The sequence below is a fragment of the Coenobita brevimanus genome, chromosome 4, assembly GCF_032717465.1.
Source record: "Coenobita brevimanus isolate Jiangsu-jjx chromosome 4, ASM3271746v2, whole genome shotgun sequence".
Lineage (NCBI taxonomy): Eukaryota > Metazoa > Arthropoda > Malacostraca > Decapoda > Coenobitidae > Coenobita > Coenobita brevimanus.
The window spans coordinates 23802419-23815581 of NC_136957.1; positions in this window are offsets into that span (position 1 = coordinate 23802419).

The window sequence follows — 13163 nt, forward strand, 5'->3', positions numbered from 1 at the left end:
GTCCTGTCTCGGCTACCTCCCTTTCCTTGGGTTAAGCAGCCTAGGTATATAGATAGATAGAGATTATTATTATTATTATTATTATTATTATTATTATTATTGTTATTATCATTATTAATTCATGATTTCACTCAATGTTCTTGTTCTTTTCCGTTATTAGATGTTTCATTTTTATTAATCTTCTTTCTCCTTTCTCCTATGTACTCTCTCTCTCTCTCTCTCTCTCTCTCTCTCTCTCTCTCTCTCTCTCTCTCAGATCACACTTCTTTTACAACTCCTCCTGTTATTTCTTCCCTCTATCCCTGCCTGTTATATCCAACATTCTCCTCTCCCTCCTACTCCTTGACGCTATTCTCCTTCTTTTCCTTTCCCTCCTCGTCCTCCCCATTTCTTAGTCATCCTATTATTCCATCTCTCTCTCTCTCTCTCTCTCTCTCTCTCTCTCTCTCTCTCTCTCTCAAGTATTTACATTTGAACCCCTTCTCTCTCCCTCTCCTATACATTTCTCTGTAGCCTTCCTCCGAACGTCTCCTCGTCTCCTCCCATCACCCTCATCCCTCCTTCTCTCCATCATCCTCAGTACCCGCCTCCTCATATTCCCTTTTTCCGCTCTTCTCTCCGTCACACTATATTTCTCCTTCATTCCCCTCTTCCCTTTCTTTCCTGTCACTCTCTTCCTATACTCCCACTCGCCTCTTCCCTCCCTCACCCCATCACTCTCTCCCTCTACTCCCATCCCCCTCTTTCCCCCATCTCTCAGTCACTCTTTTCCCTTCCTCACTCTCCCTCTCCCTCCCAACCGTTCATCAAGTAACTCATTGAATTAGTCTCTTTTTCTCTCCCCTTCTTATCTCCCCAACAGATAATCTTATTATAGGCCACGTTTTACCTCTTCTTACCATGTTCTCGCGTCTCATTTTCATATTTTCTTTATTTTTAATTTATTCCGTTTCTCTTTCCCCTCCCTCACGTTTTTGTGCGTGTTTTGTATGCTTCTCCAATCTCTCTCTCTCTCTCTCTCTCTCTCTCTCTCTCTCCCTCGTTTATTATGATCATGTATGTCCATATACATAAAGAACAGCATTCGAGAGCCGAATGCAAACCGCCCGCCAGAGTATGATGTTGGCCAAGTTCATTTTTCTGGCCATATTATAATACGGTACTCTGAAAGTTTCATGTTGATAGTTCAAAGCATTCATGAGATGTAATGGTGATAAAGGCTGGCGACGAAAACTAGTTAGCCTTTGCCAGCCATTTTGGTAAGCTTGACCTTAACCCCGAGTGCCCATTATCGATCTCGGCCAAGATTTTGGCAATGTCTTGATACCCTGAAGGTTTCATGTTGATAGCTCAAGCCGTTCATGAGATATAATAGGAACACACACACACACACACACACACACACACACACACACACACACACACAGAGGCGGGCTAAAACATTATCGCTCCGTCTTGTTTAGGCGGGCGATAACGAGAGAGAAAGAGAGAGAAAAGAGGGGAGGGGGGGTGATGAATGGCTGAGGTATAAAATCACCAGCACACCACATCACACGAGTCTCCAGCACGAGGTGGTAAGAGCTATATTTCACCACACGAGGCCTGGCTGTGACCTTTATGGCTCTCGTAGGGCTGGGAAGGAAATTTTGGGGGGCGGCTCGGCGACTGTCAGGAAGAAGTTGAGAGAGTTGGTAAGAGAAGGGGCATGGGTGATGCTGAAGATAAACATGGCCTGATAATGAAGGAGAAGAAATAATAGTAATATGATATTAACAACTGCAACAGTAAAATGTGCTGCCAAGAAAATTGCCCTACAATAGGGAAACATCTTTTCCTATGTGTGAACATCTCTATGAGCGGTTCTGTGTGTCGGTCTCTCACTAACGTTTTCTCGGAGATGAGGTGCTTCACTTGCGTAGATTATAGCCACAGCACACCATACCACCAGGCAGGTCATTAACCGTAGGGCCCTGAAGCTCCTGCGTTCAGTACTTTAGTACTTGTTTGCATTATATCCTGACTCTCTTCAGATTATTTCACTGACTTTCGAAACTTCTTAATCTGGTTGGGATTAAAGTAGTACTTGTAACCAATTACCCTTCACTACGGTGACGGCTATTCTATTACATTTTTATTTCACCCAGACATACAATTGAATTAGTTGGATCTCTCGGACTCAAGGAACTAATGTGCACAAAATGTAGGAGGCAAGAAATGGAGAAAACAATAAACAAACCAACAACTAAAAAAAAAAAAAAAAAAAAAACGTGAAATAAACAAAGATTAATGACAAAATAAAACTCCAAAAAAAAAGACATACAAGGGCTGAACAACTAATTTAAAAAGTACCAATAATTATATAAATACTCGTATACTGCACTATAATCAGATATTTGCCAGACCAAACCCCAGAGGTTATCCACGGTAGAAAACAAACAAATAAACATAAATGACTACGATTCACAGTCACAGTCTACTTCTCTTACCTCTGTTCCAAAGTCCCCTCCCTCTGGTACTCCTATTTCTGACATATTCTGAGGGGAAATGTAAGAAAACCGTAATAAGAACAAGACCAACCACACCCCACCACCAGCCTCACCACCAGCACCGCTACTACAACTAATACCTACAGAAACAATAACTATCTGGACGAAAGTTCATCACCAAGACAGCTAACAACAACAACATGAACAATAACAACTATCTCCAGTAGCAACAAAAAGAACAATCACACACCACAACCACCATCACAAACTACAATCACCTCCACCTCAACAACATCAATTGTTACCACCATCAAATCCAACAACAACAAGACCAATAACATTATTTTAATAACTGTAGTAACGATTTTTGTGGTAGGTGGTGGCGACCATCATCCACTCACTTGATGTAGTGCTGCCTACTTCTTCCTTAGCCTTTATCATTCTTTTTCTATGCCTGCCCTCCTTTCTTCCTATTTCTCCCACCTTCCCTGTCACTTCTTATTGCTTTTCTTTCCTTTACAGGTGGCTTTACATTGAGTGACAAGCCAAATGGTTTCCTGTAAGCCAAGAAACCATTTACAATGCTGAGTGGTAACCATATAACCAAACCATACGTGCTCCCAACATGTCAACAAGTGGGTTGGTGGAGGGTTAGTGCCCCTCCCCGTAAAACAACTAACTCAAAGTCAAATGGACACCCCTTACGGGATTATGGCGTCAGGCAGTAGATAGATAGATAGTAACGATTTAAAGGAATTACCTCAGCTCGGTAACACATTCATCCTTTTTATTATTTTAAGGTCAAGAATTGAAAGAAAAGTCCAGTTAAAGATTTTTTTTTTTTTAGATTAAGAATAAAAGAACAAAACGTCACAAACAAATTATGTTACTGAAGAGGAAAAAATATTTCATCGACTGACAACATGCTAAATAATTTGAAAAACAAGTAAGACACTTCAACGCTCTCTCTCTCTCTCTCTCTCTCTCTCTGGTTGCCATTCGTCCGGATTTTCGCAGACATGTCCTGCATTAATGTGTCAAAATCTTCGTCCGGGAGGAATTTAAAAATTCTCCAAAAGTCCGGAATTTCAGTTTCTATCACCTTTTCAAGAAAAATTTAATATACCATTACACTTTAATGAAAGAGAGAGAGAGAGAGAGAGAGAGAGAGAGAGAGAGAGAGAGAGAGAGAGAGAGAGAGAGAGAGAGAGAGAGAGAGAGAGAGAGAGAGAGAGAGAGAGATTTTCATTGTTTTCGTCACCTGGTAAGTGTTGCCAACTTGGAGGGTTTAGTGCTAGCAGCTAGATAAAATGTCCTGCTTTTTCCTGTTCAGCCACGAGCTTTTTTTTTTTTTTTTTTCCATAGTGCTGTGATACCCATAAAGTAAACGGCATTTGCACACAATTAATGGCTTGGTTTTCATTTTCACATTCTAGTGTTTGTTATTCTTATGATCTTATGCTGCATCTAAGGCGCTTTAGCATTTCTTAGCCATACTCTAGTTAATTCTGTACTTTGCCTGTTTTCCATTATATTGTAATAAGATTAAAGACTGATACAGTCAGCAGTACTGGTGTAATTCACCGGGTCGGTCAGGATCACTTGATGGTCGTGACCGTCAGCTTTTACCCTCCCGGAAGGGAGCTGAGAGCTCATATAGTCCGATCTAAGGGCAAGGCTGTGACCTTCACACACGCACACACCCATCCTCTTGCTCAAGGAGGACAGTGACCACCCGCTTTGTCAGTGAAACTTTTTCGCATCCCGAGCAAGGCGCGAACCCCCGTCTTAGCAGATGCTAGGCGAGAGCGTTACCACTGCACCAGCGAGCGGTGTGTATGTGTTTGTGTGTGTGTGTGTGTGTGTGTGTGTATATATATATATATATATATATATATATATATATATATATATATATCAAGGTTTCATAACGCCAAAGGCCCAAAGTGTGTGTTGGAGGGGCGGGGGGAGCTTGAGTTTCAGCGGAGGCATCCGGTATTTTGACTGTACAGATATGGCAACCCTCTCTCTCTCTCTCTCTCTCTCCAGCAAACATTCAAGTTTACAAACACAAACACAGCAATTTAATACCTTCAAACACGTCAAAACTATAGCTGACATTAACTACTGTCTGTACCCCCTGTCAAAAAGGATTAACATTCACAAGTTTCCTTACTGTAGAATCACAAGTAAAACTGACATGTCACCAGGACAAATTTAGTACAGTACATCCCGACAGTACGCGAGTTCCGAGTAAGCGATCCCCCTTGTATCCGAGGTCCTGTTTTTTTTTTTTTTTTTGGTGTATTTTCTATTAGTTCACGAATTGAACTCCTTGTAAGTGAGATGGGCAGCGAAGAGTGGCCCAAATCTGGGGTTACCCCAAGTACGCAACATTGCCCCCCCAAGAAGTGATAACGGTTGCCTATGCTTTGCCCACCTAGTGCAGGGGATAGCAGCAGAAATGGCAGCAACACCAGTGATGGAGAGTGAAGATTTGACCATGATGGAGATGAGCTGGGTACTGTGTGCCCTTGATAAATTCGAGGAAGAATTCAAGGACATTGAGCACTCTCAGTTGCGAGTGGAGGAGGTGATGTCTTCACTGGACAGAACCTTCTGCTACTACACCGACATGCACAACCAGGAAGTAAACAGACGGAAACAAACACTCATCACCTGTTTCCTTCGGCTTGAACAAAGTGAGGAATCACTCCCTTCAACATTAGAAGAGCCATATCCTGAGGAGGATCTAGAGGCTGATTCGATGTCTGAGGTGTCAGAAATAGACTTTGAAGGGTTTATGAAAGAAGTGAGCGCATTAGGTAGTGAAAGTGTCGACAGTGCTAGTGATGAAAGTGGTGAGGAAGGTGGTGTGTCGATTGGTGTGGTGGGTGATGCAGGAGATGCACACTAGGTGCCTCATCCTGCCTCGGATCCTCTTCTTACCTCCATCATGCCTGTTGTCCTCTTGGGTAAAGGTGAGCAGCCATATTCTTGTTGGATTAGTTAAGCCATATCCTTGTTGATTTACCTAGTAAAGCTATATTCTTGTTGGTTTAGTTAAGCCATATCCTTGTTGATTTACCTAGTAAAGCCATAATCTTGTTGGTTTACTTTATCTTAGGTAATATGTCTTAGATAGTTTCCCTGTGTAGTACAATATTTAGGTCTGAAAGGCGTCTCAAGGGTTGCCCATGAAGGAGGGTGCCGCCCATATGTAATTTTTCCTATAAGAGTATGTGTTCACAGTAGGCGAATTCCTAGTACGCAACGTCCTCTGCTGCCCATATAGGCGCTTACTAGGGGGATGTACTGTATATACTTTATTTATTCGATAAAACAGCCTGTCATGGAAAAAGTAAGTTTTTAACTCGCGGCGTCCCATCGATGTTCTTTAACGTCCACACGTTTTGTCACTGCCAATCCCGTCGACGTACATAAACGTGAATCAATTGCAAGGTCCCTAATTTGCACAATTTTCAATTTTCGCGAGTGATTTTTGGTACATATACACGTGACACCTTCCTCTACAAGATGCCAGGCAGAGACAATGCCTTACCCAGCATGACCTCCTCCCCCCCCCTGCATGCCATTGTCTCAGCAATTCACCTGTTATCAGTGACCTGGCCAGTAAAGCCATGTCATGCCACGGTACGAAATTCAGGGCCAGAGTGATTCCCCAATCAATGACAATGTGGAGGACAAACTTTACATAGCATTAGAGGAAGAAACAGTCAGAAATGATGATCAGGTAATGTGGGAAAAAAAGGTCAGGTATGGTGATGAGTTAGTGAGTGAAACAATGCTTATAATGCCTATATTACTGCTTGAAAACCAATATACTCTCATACTACATATAAATTCGTACCAAGTAAATAAATAAATACCGTTTAGGAGTGGTGTGAAATAGTTATCCTCCCATAGAACTCGTTTTCTTTGGTGCCAGCCTGTTAGAAAACCTAGTAAGGTAAGGAGGTACTCCTACCTGTATTGAGTATTTTAAACCTCAGATGAGCGATTTCTCTATGAATTTTCGATGTTTCTCACCAAAAGCGAAGGTTTGAGCCCCCCCCCAAAAAAAAATCCAAAAATGGTTGGGATTGGGGGGAGTCAGTGATGGAAAAGTGGTCGGGATGGGGTGGGTTAAGTAAATTTGTGGCACTTCGAAATTGCTGTGTCGTCACCACTTTTATCGAAAATATTTTTGGTCATGTGTCTGCTATGTACAAATACTGTATATATATATATATATATATAAGACTTGTTTGCCATTCATAGGAATATTTTAAGTTTAGTACACCAAATACATTCAAGTAGCTGCTTTATCAGATGAGAAATGTTATTCCTGTCATTTATGGAATACATTTATTGTTTAGGCACAACATCTCGTAGGAAAAGAGAATTAAAAAAGCAGAACAGTTATTGCAAATGCTCAATCATCCCCATCAAAATCGTCATTCCCTATCCCTCTACCAACAGTCTCAATAATCATAAAATTAAACAAATACAGGATTTCCCTTTTCAATGCATCTTAGTTTTAATCCATTGAGCCCTAGATGTTCTTTTTCATTTTTTTTTCTTACAATCCCCTGACGACTTTTCCCGGCCGAGGGCAGATTGTTTGATGAGAGTGGGTTTGATACTCTTAATAAATTCCATCAGTACGAGAGGTGTTTTAGGTTGCCCAATGTCGCGTTGTAGCAGGAAACACACACACACACAATATATATATATATATATATATATATATATATATATATATCCTAAGCTGGGTGTTTCGCATGATTTCCCTTAACTCCATGGTTCTCCAACGTTTTCAGCCCCGATACCCCCAGTGTAACTCCAAGTCGCCCTGGTAACTCCTCTCTAATATTATTACACCATTCACGATCATTCTCTTGTAAAAAGAGATGAGATAATGGTTATATATAAACAGATGATTTTTATGGATCCATTTATATATGTTAAAAAAAAATAGCATTCAAACAACAACTTGTTGCCAGTTAGTTGCACTTCATGATGCCTTTCTGGATACCTCCAAGGACCCATTTTAATTCCCCCTGGATACAACGAGGATCTACTTAACACCACATATTCATTAACTACGACTGCTATTCTGTTACTGTCTTGATAGTCTCAGACGATTTTATTTGGAACTTGAAGTACAGTCATGGAATGTTCAGCATTACCCATTGTTCAGAGCACTGATGGTCGACGAATAGTCACGAAGCAGCAGCCAGACTCCACATGTCTGGTAACTGTGAGTGGGAAGGAGTGTAGCCGGGGGTGGGAGGGTTTGGAGAGTTGCTCACGTCACTGTATCAATAGCCAGTGATAATGTGTCCGACGTATTCTCGAAGTGCAAAAGCGGTATGTTGTTTGTATGGTATCACATTGTTCTCTGAATCTGTATACATTCCTGCATATACAATACATGTTTACTAGCAAAGCTATGTGTCTGTGTTTGGATGTCGAAAAAAAAAATGAGAAAATGGTGGAAAAGAAAAAAATCTAAATAATAAAAATGTAACAAGCTGAACCGAACTGACACCCCCACACTCTCTCCTGATCCAAATCCCTCCGGACCAGCTATTGATGAGCAGAAGCATGGTTCCAAACCAGAGCATTCCCGCACTCCAGAAAAGGCCTTGACACCACAATGGTCTCCCACACCACCATGGTCCTCCACATCACCAGGGATTCGAAAACATCCCAGGATACCCACACCACCATGGTCCCTTGCTCCACCATGGTTCCTCACACAACAACGGTCCCACACACCACCATGGTCCCCCACTCCACCAAGGTCCCACACACAACCACAGTCCCCCACACCACCATGGACCCCGGTACCATCAGGGTCCACAAAACCACCAACGTCCCCAACTCCACAAGGGTCCCCCACACATCAAGGGTCCATGAAACCACCAGTGTTCCCCACACCACCAGGGCCCCCAGGTACACCATCACTGCATGGAAACCCTACACGACCAGGGTCCCCTAAACCACCAGGGATCCCCACATCATCATGGGCCATAACACGACAAGGGTCCCCCACAGTAACAGGCTCCCCCATTATACCAGGGTCCCCTACACCACCAGTGTCCCCTACAATACCAGGAAACAAAACACATATAGGGTCCCCTGCAAAACTAGGGTCCCCCTCATGACCAGGGTCTCCCACATTTAGAGGGTCCCTCACACCACCAGGGACTCCCACAAAACCAGAGACCCCAATAGCACCATGCACCGCCACACCATCATGGTCACCCACACCACGAGGGTCCCTCAGAACATCAGGGAACACAACACCATCAGGTACCCCCACACCATCAGTCCCCCACAACACCAGGGTCCTCCTCACCATCAAGGTTACCCACTTCACCAGGGTCCGCTACACTGCCAAGGTCCCCTACACCAACAGGGTCCCCTACACAACAGGGGTACAAAACACCAAAAGGGTCCCCTGCAACACCAGGGACCCAAAAACCACAAGGAACACCCACACCATCAGGGTCCCTTACACGACTACGGTCCCCACACCACCAAGGTCCCCTACACCACCAGGGTTCCCCACTCCACCAGGGTCCCCTACACCACCAGGGTCCCCTACACCACCAGGGTCCCCTACACCACAAGGGTCCCCTACACCACCAGGGTCCCCTACACAACCAGGGTACAGAACACAAAAAGGGTCCCTCACAACACCAGGGACTCCAAAACTACAAGGAACACCCACACCATCAGGGTCCCTCACACCACCAGGGTCTTCCACACCACAAGGGTCCCCCTCTCCACCAGGGACTCCAACACAACCAAGGTCCCCAAATCCACCAGGGACCACCAGACCACCAGGAGCCCCCAGTCTTCCAGGGTCCCTTGTACCATCAGGGTCCCCCAAACCACCAGCGTCCCGAACTCCAGAAGGGTCCCTCACAACAAAAGGGTCCCCCATACCAAAAGGGTCCCTCTCATAACCAGGGTCCCCCACACCTCAAGGGACCCCAACACCACCAGTGTTGCCCACTCCACAAGGGAACCCCGCACAACCACCACAGTCCCCTGCACCATTAATGCCTGACTCATACATAATTGAATGGAGAATCTCAGAAAGGAAACGGACCATGCCAAAGCGGCTGACCCCCTACACTGCATGTGTACAAGCGAGAGACACTTCTGAGCCCAAAGGATGGTTCTGTGGGTTGATTAAATAGATTCGTGAATAGTAGGGCCAAGTTTTGGGACCATACAGCATCCAAGGTGCATTGTTTTGCATCAAAAACGTTAGGGTAATGGTGGGTGGATGTTATGATGAGCCACTCACTATTTTTGGTTTTAATACATCAGTCAGCACTGCCATTGATGTAATGGTCAACATCTATGCAGGGATATTTTGCCTAAGGAAAGGCATGTCCCCAAAATCACTCTCAACCCAACAATTCGCATCGTACATGTCATCCACCACACTTTCTTGTCCCAAAACAACCAACGAGCACACCGGCAGAACAGAAAATGAACAGCAACTGAAATGTCGTAAAGTGGGGGTATAAAGTGGTGGTTTATGAGGTTAATTTTTACCTTTAACAGTCCTCTTATTTACTTTTACTTCTGAATAAACTCTCTATTCATATTTAATCGATGTTTTCATGCATACTATATATATATATATATATATATATATATATATATACTGTATTTATAGCTATATATACACATCAAACTCTCAATTATCTGTTATTATAATGTCCAGCCTGATGATATATCCAGCCCTGGTAGCTGGGCTCTGTTAAGCAATATCCATCGGACTTTGCCAATATCCAAGGCTGAAACAAGAAGCAATCAATGATACTATGCATTTTTCAGCAATACTGTGCATCATCTGGTACAGACAGGGTAGCAGACAATGAAGCACAGCAACAAACCCCAGGCAATCAGAGTACATTGCTGAGAAGCCCATTCAGCATGTAAAGCCAAACATTTCCTTCCCTCCTCTTCCTCACTTGTTGCTGTAGTGCTGTGAAATGTAACCTAGTTCTGCATGATGGCTGAGTTCGTAGTTCTTGCGTTGGTGCCAACAGTAGGTGAGTATGATTATGATTATATTGTGTACTTTATTACTATACCATATTTACACAAGAGACCTATTTTCTGCTCAGTGGTGCCCAATTTCAATCCCTGTATACCTAGGGAAGGAGGAAGGGGGTGAACAAAACAAGCTCCACCCACCTCTACCCCAACTCTCAACCATTGTGCATGCCCCTACCCAACCATCTATCATTCTTAACTGGAGTTTACATCCAGAGCAGACTTTACACTTAAAACTCTTAGTCAAACTAGGATTACAGAAATATAAACACTACATGTAAACATATATACTATAACTATCAGCACACTGCAGCAAGAAATTAATGCATTATGAGTAGATCGTTGACAAAAATCATTCCTGAACAATGGGCACTCCAGGCCTCCTGCGTTGGGATCGCTGTTTATTTTGACACACACACACACACACACACACACACACACACACACACAGGCAGGAATGCAAGGACACATGCTCACACTCAAGTTCATGCTCACATACATACGCACGCAGAAACCACGCACTCACATATCCGTGCACATGAACTGTCTGTGTGTGTATATGTATGTGGGTGTGTTCACCGGGTCGGTCAGGATCACTTGATGGTCGTGATTGTCAGCTTTTTACCCTCATGGAAGGGAGCTGAGAGCTCATATAATCCAATCTAAGGGCAAGGCTGTGACCTTCGCACACACACACACACACACACACACACACACACACACACACACACGTCCCCTTGCTCAAGGGGGACAGTAACCACCCACTTCATCAGTGAAACTATTCGCAACCTGAACGAGGCACGAACTCCCGTCCACCGGTTGGCAAGCGAGAACGTTACCACTGTGTGTGTGTGTGTTCTTACCTAATTGTTCTTACCTAATAGTATCTTTACAGGAATGAGTCAAGCTCGTACTGTCCCGTGTCTTAAACCATATTTATCGTACATATCCTTAAATTTGTGAATTGTTTTGGCACACACTATTTCATTCGGTAGTGCATTCCATTGATCAATTGTTCTGTTTGGGAAACTGAATCTCCTTACGTCTTTATCACCTCTCTTCTTATGCAGTTTTTTGCAGTGTCCTCTTGCTGATGCTTCTCCATATGTTAAGTAATCATTTATGTCTATTTTCTCCTTTCCTGATATGCACTTATATACCATTATCAAGTCACCTCTTCTCCTTCTCTCCTGTAGTGTTGGTAGATTCAGTTTATTTAGTCTTTCTTCGTAGCTTAGGTCCCTTAAGCTTGGTATCCATCTTGTAGCGGCCCTTTGAACTTTTTCAATCTTGTCTATATGCTTTTTGAGATAAGGACTCCAGACTACTGATGCATATTCCAGGGTTGGTCTAATGAATGATGTTATTATCCTTCTTAGCATGTCTTCATTTATGTATGTGAATGCTATTCTCATATTTGCAAGCAGTGTATACATGTTCCGTACCTTCTCGCTGATGTGGTCAGCTGGAGATAGTCTGTTATTGATAATCACACCTAGGTCTTTCTCTCTTTCTGATGTGTATAGGGTTTTATTTCCTAACTTATAATCCCAGTCAGGTCTTTTTCCACTTTTACCAAACTTGATTACATGACACTTGTCCACATTGAATTCCATTTCCCATGTACTACTCCATTCATGAAGTTTATTTAAGTCTTCTTGTAGCTCTTTACAAGAGTCTGTGTTAGTAATTCTCCTTTGTATTTTTGCATCATCTGCAAGCATATTTAGATAGCTTTCATTTCCAGTGTTACTGTTTATATCATTTATATACACTAAAAACATGATTGGTGCCAGCACTGAACCCTGTGGTACTCCACGAGTCACTTCTTTCCATGATGAGAAGTTTCCTCTTAGTACTGTCCTCATTTCTCTTTTTATGAGAAAGTCTTGCATCCAACAAAACAGTTTGCCTCGAATTCCTCCTTGATGGTACAGTTTCCATAAAAGTCTTTGGTGTGGTACTGTGTCAAAAGCTTTCTTGAAATCTAAATAGATACTGTCCACCCATCCTTCCCTTTCCTGTATTGTGTTTGTTACTCTGTCATAGTAGCTCAACAGATTAGTAACACATGATTTTCCTTTTCTGAAACCAAACTGTCTTTCTGTTATCATACTGTGTTCTTCTAGATGATTTACCCAAGCTTTTCTTATAAGTTTTTTTAATACCTTGCTTACAACACTGGTCAGTGATACTGGTCGGTAGTTGAGTGGATTTTGTCTATTTCCTTTCTTGAATAAGGGGACAATATTTGCTTTTTTCCAAATATCAGGTAGTTTACCTTGACTCAAGGATTTCTTGATAATTAAAAGTAATGGTTTACTTAACTCCTTTGCACATTCTCGTAATACCCAACATGAAATTTCATCAGGACCACTTGCTTTTCCTCTGTCTAATTTACTTAACTCCTCCTGTATTACTTTTTTTGCTATTTGTATATCTGGTAGTATGTGTGGACATGCGTGTTCCACATAGTCCCTCTCAAATTTTTTTTCTTCTGTAAAAACTAATTGGAAATTCTTATTTAGTCCTTCACAAATATCTTTCTCTTGTGTATAAGTGATTCTTTCATTCGAAATGGATTGTATT